Source organism: Dunckerocampus dactyliophorus, chromosome 5 (genome assembly GCF_027744805.1).
Source record: "Dunckerocampus dactyliophorus isolate RoL2022-P2 chromosome 5, RoL_Ddac_1.1, whole genome shotgun sequence".
In the NCBI taxonomy this organism is placed as follows: domain Eukaryota; kingdom Metazoa; phylum Chordata; class Actinopteri; order Syngnathiformes; family Syngnathidae; genus Dunckerocampus; species Dunckerocampus dactyliophorus.
The window spans coordinates 15077765-15087603 of record NC_072823.1 but is presented as its reverse complement, the minus strand read 5'-3'; the positions used below and the strand labels follow the sequence as shown (position 1 = coordinate 15087603).

The window sequence follows — 9839 nt, the reverse complement described above, 5'->3', positions numbered from 1 at the left end:
TGTTGTGGATGTGTGCTGTCCTTGATGAGGTTGTGTGTTCTTCGTAGGACGCTAGTTTTATAAATGTCTTGCAGTGAGGGGAGGGCTGCCCCAACAATGTTCTGTGAGGTCTTGATCACCCGCTGGAGTGCCTTCCTATCGCGTGTTGTACAGTTACCGTACCAAACAGTGATGGAGGCGGTAAGGACACTTTCGATAGTGCATCTATAGAAGCAACTGAGGATTTTCGTGGACATGCCAAATTTCCTCAGTCTTCTCAGGAAGTACAGTCTCCTTTGGGACTTCTTGATAATTTGTTGGGTGTTGTGAGATCAGGTGAGGTCCTTGCTGATGTATGTGCCAAGGAACTTGAAGGTTTTCACCCTCTCCACCTCAGTCTCATCAATAAACAGGGGTTTATGCGGCTCCTTTTCCCTTGTTCTTGCGTCAATGATCATCTCTTTAGTCTTATCTGTATTGAGAAGGAGATTGTTATCATGACACCAAGCTATGAGGTCCGCCACCTCTCTTCTGTATGATGTTTCAACACCGCCAGTGATCAGGCCGATGACATAATTTCAACTTTATTTACTATTGTTATACTTTGTAACAGAGAGCGATGTTAGTCTGGAGTCAGATTCCTAGCGTGGTAACATACATGGCGAATAAAGCTGATTCTGATTCTAAACCTAATTAAGGTGTTTTTACTCACTGTTTTGTCTCTCCTTTGAGGTTATGCTTTTTTCTTACAGCATCTCTTACAACATCATATGCAAATAATGTGCAAATAAGCCAATGACATCATCCACCGACTTCTAGCAACTTCTGAGTTCTGAGGAGTTGGCAACTGTGCAGAAATGTCATTGCAATGCTTCAAACCCTGTACTAATGTTGCGTTCCACATAACTGAACAGTCAAAAATGTTAAACTTCCGCTTTGGAAAACTGCTTTTTATTTATTTAGCCTGGACAAAGGTGTTCATTATGAAAGCATGACTTTGTTTCCCCGCCATACTGAATTATGTTTATTCACCCTGTGAATGAGTTAACTTCTAACTGCACTTGCATCATACCAGCCTATCTCCATCTGTGAGTTGGACTTTCATTTATGAGCTCCCAAAGGTCCGCCAGTTTGGTCTAGACACGTCAGTGTCTCCCATCTGTGAGACACTCAAGTGGTGCTTCTATAGTGAGGAGAAGACGACGGGGACTTTTCCCATCGGAGTATCCTCGCACTTCCTGTTACCGTGGCAATACAGCTCAAGGCCAAGCAACAGAAGGCATCATGGGGGCTAACAATGTGTGTGTGTGTGTGCGTGTGTGTGAGAGAAAGAGAGAGATAGCAGTATGCAACACATCGTCCAACATGCAACAGGTGTTCAAAGTGAGCCCTGGCTGCAGCATTGAGCTTTTACAAAAAAGTCACGCATTGTCAAGTCAAAATTGACTTATTTGGAAAATGTGCTGTTCGATGTAAACACCACATGACTGCACTAATAGTCATCAAAGCTTATAGGGGTTCTTATCACAGTTATGATGTTATTAATACACGTCTTTCAAACCTTTCATACTAATATGATGACAATGATGTAAATGATCTCATAACCCTGATGCTAATATGACATGTTTGATACATATGCGACAATGCACGATATGAAGAAAGTAGTTGTACTGACAGTAAGTAGACTGCATGTTACTGTAAATAGAAGACTGGAGAGATCACTGGTATGTAACAACTTGTTGGTTCCAAGATACTGTTAGATAGACGTAAGGATTTAGTGAGCATTGAACACATCTTTTGATGTGCTTCCTCTTTGATTTGAGATTATCAACCTAACCTGACAAGCTCTTGTAAATAGTTGAGGTGTGAAATTCAAAATCTCCTCCAACTGAGTTTATAAAGTGTCTTTTACAAGGACTACAAGCAGTTTGCATAATACAATACCACGATCATAGCAAATGTCTGTGACAAATCATATTTGAAAGGGTAAAGGCCTGCACAGTCTGATGAGAGCCAATACAAGAACGATATCACCATTTCTGCATTTACAAATAATGCTCAGTTTAAATTTTTGGTTTATTTATTTAGTTAATTTATATACTAAGGAGACAGTGCGAAAACAAACATGTGGTTTTGCAGACTATTAATCGCACAAAGGGCTAATAAAATGAATAGAGCTTAGACAGGAGTGTGTTCACAGTGCTGTTGGGCTAATGGCTCAAGGTGATGCACTAAAGCAGAGCGGGTGATCTCTCAGGATATCTGATGAAACCCTGTCGTATATTCCCAATAGGAGAAAAAAAACAAACATTGAGCCCTGAGACAGCTGGCGTTGCATCAGACACACACATACACACACTCGCACACGTGGTGGTTCACAAATATTAACATGAACAACAAAGCAAATATAATGAATGAAAAGACAAAGTAATGTATTTTGTGATGGTGTTGTCAGTGGGACAGCAGCTTTGCAATATGACCTATAATGTATCCAGATGTGGTGACCTGTTTGTTCAATATCTTCCAAATATGGTCATGTCCCAATAAGCTGTGCCCTGCAAATGAGAAAAGTTAGATTATGATTTGAAGTATGGTTAACTTTTTTTTATGTGTTTGGCTACTGATTTTGGGCCTGTCTCCTCTTCACACACTTGTGTTCCCTCTTATGAGCGCACTAATGAGAACTCAGTGTTTATTCCCAGCGGGAGCAGCTGCAGGTGGCGCCCTCTACAACCACGGCGTCAAGGCCATGTTTCACTTGGCTGATGTAATCTTGCCCTGCTTACATTAACGCGTACTGCGACCAGTAGCTGTAAGATGGCTTGTTGGCTTTTGTTTGGAGAGCAAATCACACACAGCTCCGTGCACTGCAACCTTGGTGGCAGCGTAGTTAGTGATTGATGCAATGGGAGTACAAATGAGCTATGATAAATGTGGATTGCGGCGGGAGGAGAAATAATGACTCACTAACTTGTTAAAAAATTTTTTTGGTTTCTGTAATCGGGAGATAAAAGTAACAATTCACCCATTTAACCATTATCACAGACCTTTTTGTTTTTGTAGCCTATTATAGGACAGTGAACCTTTATTGGTAACTTTAAATTAAATTGACACCATAAGTTTCACTATGAGGTTTTTTTTTTTGTTTTCACAATTTTTTTTGTGCTGTTTAAATATATATATATATATATATATATATATATATATATATTTACAAACTCAAGGAATAAGTAATTGGACACAGGAGGGCTTTGGGGACAAAAAGGCCCCCTTGCTTTTCTTGGTTATTTTGCACTACTGGACTCCATTTTGCTCAAACATTGTGTGCAATAAAAGGGAATAACTATTATTTTATCTGTTACATTTTTTTCTATTGTTGTATTCATTGGCCACACGGTGGTCTAGTGGTTAGCATGTTGGCCACACAGTCACAGCCTGGAGATCGGGAAGACCTGGGTTCGATTCTCCCCATTTCTGTGTGAGTTTGTATGTTCTCCACGTGCATGTGTGGGTTTTCTCCGGGTACTCCGGTTTCCTCCCACATTCCAAAAACAAGCATGTTAGGTTGATTGGAGACTCTAAATTGTCCATGTGAATGGTTGTTTGTCTATATGTGCCCTGTGATTGGCTGGCGACCAGTCCAGGGTGTACCCCGCCTGTCGCTGGGATAGGCTCCAGCATGCCTCCGTAACCCTAATGAGGAGAAGCGGTATAGAAGATGGATGGTATTCATATATTGTTAAATTATACTGCAAATTATTGTTAAAATATTGGTATTGATTGCTGCGAAACTAACCCTGTATTTTACTTGGTATCGGATGGTATGACAAAATTTGTACGCTGACCTTTTGAAGTAGCCTTCTGTGAGCCCAGATTTAAATCCAGCTGAACTTCTGTGGAAACAGCTGAAACACACAGTTGGGAGAAGCCACCCATCAAACCTAAGACTGATATTGAAGAGTGGATGAGGTGCAGGAGCCTCATGAGAGTTACAGGAAGTGTTTGATTGCAGTAACTTAGTTAAAAGTTTACCGTCATTTTTGCCCAGCAGGGTATACCACCATTTTTGCCCAACTGGTTAGCTTGTTTTTTTAAAGTCCTCTTAAACCACAATTCAAAGGCAATGTTTGATTATCATTTGTTCATTTTTTCTTCACTTTTTCTGTTATTTTGTTCATTTGTAATCATTTCAGTTGTTCTTGTGGATTTTTCCACAATTTTCAACCACGTGTGTATAAAGTTGTATCTCGGTTTTCGCTATTTTTTTCAACAAAAAAACGAAACTTGTAAAAACCGAGGCAGTTTTTCCCTGAAGAAATAATGTCAATCCAATTAGTCCACTACAGACACTCAGAAATATGAACAATTATACATTTTTATAGAGAAATTCTAGTGTTACATGCAGACAATGTGAGTACTTCTAAATGACAAATGGATGAATTCATTCAGTCGTGTTGCGCATCTTTATCAAAATACTGGAGCTAGCAACTTTCTTTGGCCCCATGGCGGGTAATTCAGCAGTAGAAAATGCATAGACAGTGAGTGAGCAACACATAGGGTGCTTTTTTTGGGCACTCAATTTTGCGGGACAATACAGTACAGAGCAAAAGGTTAAGTCCAACACTGTAACTACTGAGACTGTACAAAAACCAAGGCGAAAGTTGTGATGAAAACTGAATCATATGAGTTGCTCAATGAAGCAATAAGTTAAAAATATTGACAGACACAAACCCAAACACTGCATGACAATCACTTGTTAGAGGAACCTTCTTTTTTAACTTTTTTTTTTTTTTTTTTTTACATAGAAATAGCCCAGGATCAGAAAATCATAGTCCTTTCATCTCATGTCATCCTTCACTTACCACACATAAGGATTTGAATTATTAAGTTTGGCCAGGTGTAGGGAACCTATGGCTCGGGAGCCAGATCTGGCTCTTTTGATAACTGCATCTGGCATTTCTTAACTCGATGACTTTTTTTTTTCCACTGACATGTTAAAGTAAAATTTATTAGAGAAATCAGTGTTCAAAATAACATTCAAAAGATAACACTCTTATGCATTTTAATCCATCCATCCAATTTTTATCGCAATGCGGGTGGCCAGAGCCAATGCCAACTGTCTTTATGATATTTTCTGGATTAAACGCCCAAACTGGACTACTACTGGGTAATGCAGTAGCCTACCCAGGTCATTGAGAGGTGAAGAGATCAACTTCCCTCCTTTAATAAAACAGCTAATTATGCAGAGCAAACCCTTTTGACGAAGAAGATGGCGAAAAGAAAGATGCGGAGTACGGTGAAAAGTATTTTATTTATTATAGGTTAGCTTCAGTATAAAAATATTAAAACAAATAATTTCTTATTTTCTAAAATTGTTGATCTGGCTTAACATGCACACATTTGGTTGTATTCAATGTTAAAAAATATTATATGGCTAACGGAAATAAATTTTAAAATGTGTTGCTTTCATGGCACTCTCAGTCAAAAAGGTTTCCGACCCCTGAGTTAGGTAGACCTTTTGTATATGTTGACGTCTGTTGTGTTTAAATTACAAGATGTTGTGCTTCCTTTACAATAAAGACCATTAATTTCATCTGCAACGGCGTTATTGTCAAAGCGCACGCTGTTGATTGTACACCACTATGTGGTCAGACAAACATTCATTTGGCATTCCATGATTCATTTTATTTCATTTTTTCACTCATTCTGTTCACTAGAGTCTAAGAAGAGAAGACACAATCCAGATTGGAATCCTGTTTGGAGATGGATGATTTGTGTGAGGAGAACCAGAATGGGTGCCATCACTTTTAACCTTTTGTACTTGGAACCACATTATTACCCACTAACCTCACAAGGCAATTTAGTTGGATTCAGGAGAAATAAGCTCTCTTGTGATATAGTCCATTTGGAGTGTAAGGTTAATGCTCACCTCGGCCCAATAGGCACAGCCCTGAACAAGAATGTTGTAGTGGTTGTTGTTGCGCATGTAAATAGTGTCATTATGATACCTTAGGAACAATTAGCGACTTCAAAAGGAAAAATAATTTTGCGCTCCTACAAACCACAAAAAAAGCCTCTTAGAGCAGGGACGGCAAGTTTGTCCCATTCTATGAATAAAATTAAAACACATAAGGAATAGGCGATTACATTAAAGATAGAGAATGGAGTACCCACATGTAGTCAAAATGTGATGATGTCATATAAATTTAATCAGTAAAAATAATAGGTGAAAAACTGTCACAATGTGATTGGTCCTCTTTTTTTCTTGCACATATCCGGAGAGATCATTTTGAAACTCCCGCTGTTTCCTACAGCTGGCTTTCAGGGGCGTAGGGGTGAAGGCGTACTGGGGGTCCGTTAGGTATAAACATTTGGGGGCTCATGTTTCCCGAGGAATAAATTGTGATTGATTACTTTTAAACATGTGTGCTGTGTGTATGAAATTGTCAGCGTGGAGGTGATATAGGGCCCGGTACCGGGCCGCAGAGAAAGAAAAAATAATTTCCATTATTAAATTTTTTGTGTTGTTTTATTTTGAAAAGTGGCCGGATTCTCTCTGTTACATCCGTCTGACTTGACGCATGTCCATTTTGTGTATGCTAACTTTCCCTCGCCGCACAGATAGACTACTACTGTATTTTTAGCATTTTTCTTTCACCTCATATTTGGTCTCAAATGCTGATAGTATGTGGGAATGCATAAAGGTAAGTTTTGATGACTTATTGAGTGCTAATGTGCACATTTGTCTCAAGTTAATTCATGCTAGCACACTGCCTCTTACCACACACATCAAACAGCGATGTAATCATCTCTGTGGAAAAACTTGGCTGGAACTTGAACTGGTTGATGGTGGGTCGGTGTTCATTTTGTGCCGGTCCGTGGGTCAAAAAAGGTTGGGGACCACTGATATAGAGTACTTTGACCAACAGCAAATTGTGTGTGACACATGGAAAAGGAGACAGCTCGTCCCTCTGGTGTTTTAAGAAATGCATGAGGAGGGGGATTGACACTTGTTCTGGGAAGGTGGGGACAAGCCACAGGTAGCATAATGGCTCAATAAACAACGTCATGAGAGTTTTGGCATATCAACAGCAAATGTATGACGTGTCTGTATGAGCATTTTGCCATTACAGCGGAAGCTCTGAAGATAAACACTACAAAAGTGTATCATACATATTATCTCATACATGTTTCATTACGATGCCAAATATATTTTTCTATTAGCGGCCAGCCATGTTGAATATATACAAGTATGGATATATATACAGGGTCAGGCAAAATGATCTGACACATTTGTAGGTTAAACAAAAGGCAAATAAAGTAAAAACAAGAAAGTGTTTTTATTTTCGAAAAGTACATATAATGCCATTCTGTTTCATTATGTTTTAAAAGTTAAATCAGTCAAATGGGATCCATTATTGTCCACACACCCAATGCAGATCCAGTAGCTCTGAAGTTGGTAACCCATAACAAGATGGTGTTTGGAGCTGGTACGGGATCATGTCTACCAAGATTGAAGTGCAAACGGAACGCTCGTTGTGTTGCAGTTACAGATTCGTTTGTTTTGATAAACGTTTCCACAATGAAAGCTCGATGCCCACCAGTCCAATTCATGGCAGCAACTGAAAAAGAAATGAAAAACAATGGCATTATAAAGAAACAAAGCAAAATGGCATATGTAAAAAAATGGCATTTTGCCTGACCCTGTATATATATATTTGTGTGTGTGTGCGTATATATAGCCTGAGGAAAAGAAAAATTCAAAAAGTTATATCTCTCAAATGTTTAATCCATTTCTCCTAGACAACTTTGAGGTCTGTGTGACACCAAACTGAGACTAAGGTTTATTTCTCCAGTGTCTCAGATGCACAAAATCTCAATTGTCTCAATCAACTCTCAAAGTTTCAGAGATCTCAGCATGCTCTAATATAATTCTCAGAGTTACATGTGGGAGGGACCGCTAGGTATGAACATATGTAGCGATCATTTTATTTCCCATTTGGGAATCATGTAGGGGGCGCATTTTTTCCCCAGGCAATAAATTGCGATTGATTACTTTTAAACATGTGCGGCACGTATGCCCGGACATTCCCGCCGTTTTCGCTCAGCACCAGATGTTGTCAGGCCAGAGGGTCTGTATAAAAAGCATGCACCAATGGTAGGTTTCCAGAACGATCACAGGCTGAAATCAGCGAACAACGTGAAGACAAAGAGCTTGAAGACAACTATAACACAGCTGCATGTAAGTATCAAATTCTTTGTAATTTATCTATGGTGTTTAGCTTGAAAACCAAATTAGCTTTTTTCTACTTCACTTACAGAAGAGGTGTATCTTCGCCAACAGAAGGTACCTCTCAAATCATGTAGCTGAAAGAAAGATCAATGTTTCTCTTTAGCAGAGGCTGTGTGTGTGTGTGTGTGTGTGCGTGAGACAGACTCAGGGAGCAAGTCCCCGCAAGGGAGGGGGGGGACTTAGGAAGAGAGATGATTTTCTAAGTGTGTGTGTGTGTGTGCGTGCGTGTCTGTATAAAATCATTTGAGCATGTTTAATTTCCACTGATCGATTTGACATCACCTCCAGCAGAGGTTTCTCCTCTCCAAAACCCGTTGCATGGTTTTAATGCCTCATACGTAACGTGGAGACAATTGTCTGTAGGTTTTGTTTAATACAGATGATTATCAAGACTTATCTCTCTGTTTTGTGTAAATGCTGATGAATAACAAGATTCACTCTGTCACAGGAATTGCAACAGTCGCTCCCTCGACGCTGGACGAGACGGTTGGAGAATGCTACACGGAATTCGTGGAAAACACCTCAGAGTTTGACATGGGACAAGAAACAGGACGGCTGGAGGTGTCTTGACGCCGCAGTCTCCAACCAGGAAAGATTATTTTACAGATAGTGAAAGTGAATATGTTGACATGCAAGCTCAAAATCAGAGAGAGATAGTCTCAGACAAAATTGAAAGATTTGAAAATTCAAAGAGTGCATCGCAGGCTGCAATTTGAAGACTAATATTTGATCGGCTAATAAAATCAAGAAAAATGGCTGAATCAGATCACATCAATTCCCCTGAAATTCCACAACATCTTCTCCAGTTGATCTCTGAGATGAACAGTGAAAGAGCAGCTGACAGGAATAATCAGGCTTCTCCGTCAATTAGTCCACTTCAGCCTCGGCAAGATTCTATAGAAAGAGCTCATCAGGAAGGGACTGGGAGGGTGGGGGGTGAACAGACAGAGACCGTCAACAACCAGAGTAATGAGGTTCAATCTGCATCTATGGGGTTAAACAACACTGATAGTGCGACTGTTAATGTTCCAGCAGGTAGCAGTAGTGATGACATGCATGTCACAAATCGTGAAAAATGTAATAATGTTGAGATTCACTCTTTCCTTCGTTTTCCGCCACCATCTGCTATTCTTAATTTTCGTGAATTTTATTTGAATGTCACAAATGGTTTTCGCGACAGGCTTTCAAGCATGATTCAAAGAGCTGATGTCCAACCAAATGACGTTATCCAAGTTAATCTGCGTGCTGATCGTTTGCAAGACGATGTCTCAATGAGCGTGCGTTATGGAGAGGGGCAGTGTCTCAGAGACGAATTGAATCATGTCTTGCGAGCGAAATTGGAAAGAAAAAAGCACAGGATTTATTTGTACTTCCCAATCTCGGTCAAACATGTTTTGGTGTAAATCTAGCATTACTGTCAAATCCTATATTGACTATTATGGAAGCCATAAGTGCAGGCTGTGACATCCACACCAGAGCAGGTCTGACTGCTGATACAATGGTCACATTCGATGATGATGTCAAATTTGAAGAGGCGTTCACGTGTAAAATTGTTATCTTTTACCAA

The 9839-nt window shown here is 39.7% G+C and overlaps 1 long non-coding RNA gene across 1 annotated transcript; it reads left to right on the top strand.

Annotated features, from left to right (window-relative positions):
* Nucleotides 1–6251: 6251 nt before the first annotated feature.
* LOC129181560 (uncharacterized) lies at nucleotides 6252–9180 on the top strand. The gene is made up of 3 exons (XR_008570455.1): nucleotides 6252–8221; nucleotides 8301–8326; nucleotides 8721–9180. It is a non-coding gene; the product is annotated as an uncharacterized LOC129181560 (long non-coding RNA).
* Nucleotides 9181–9839: the final 659 nt, after the last annotated feature.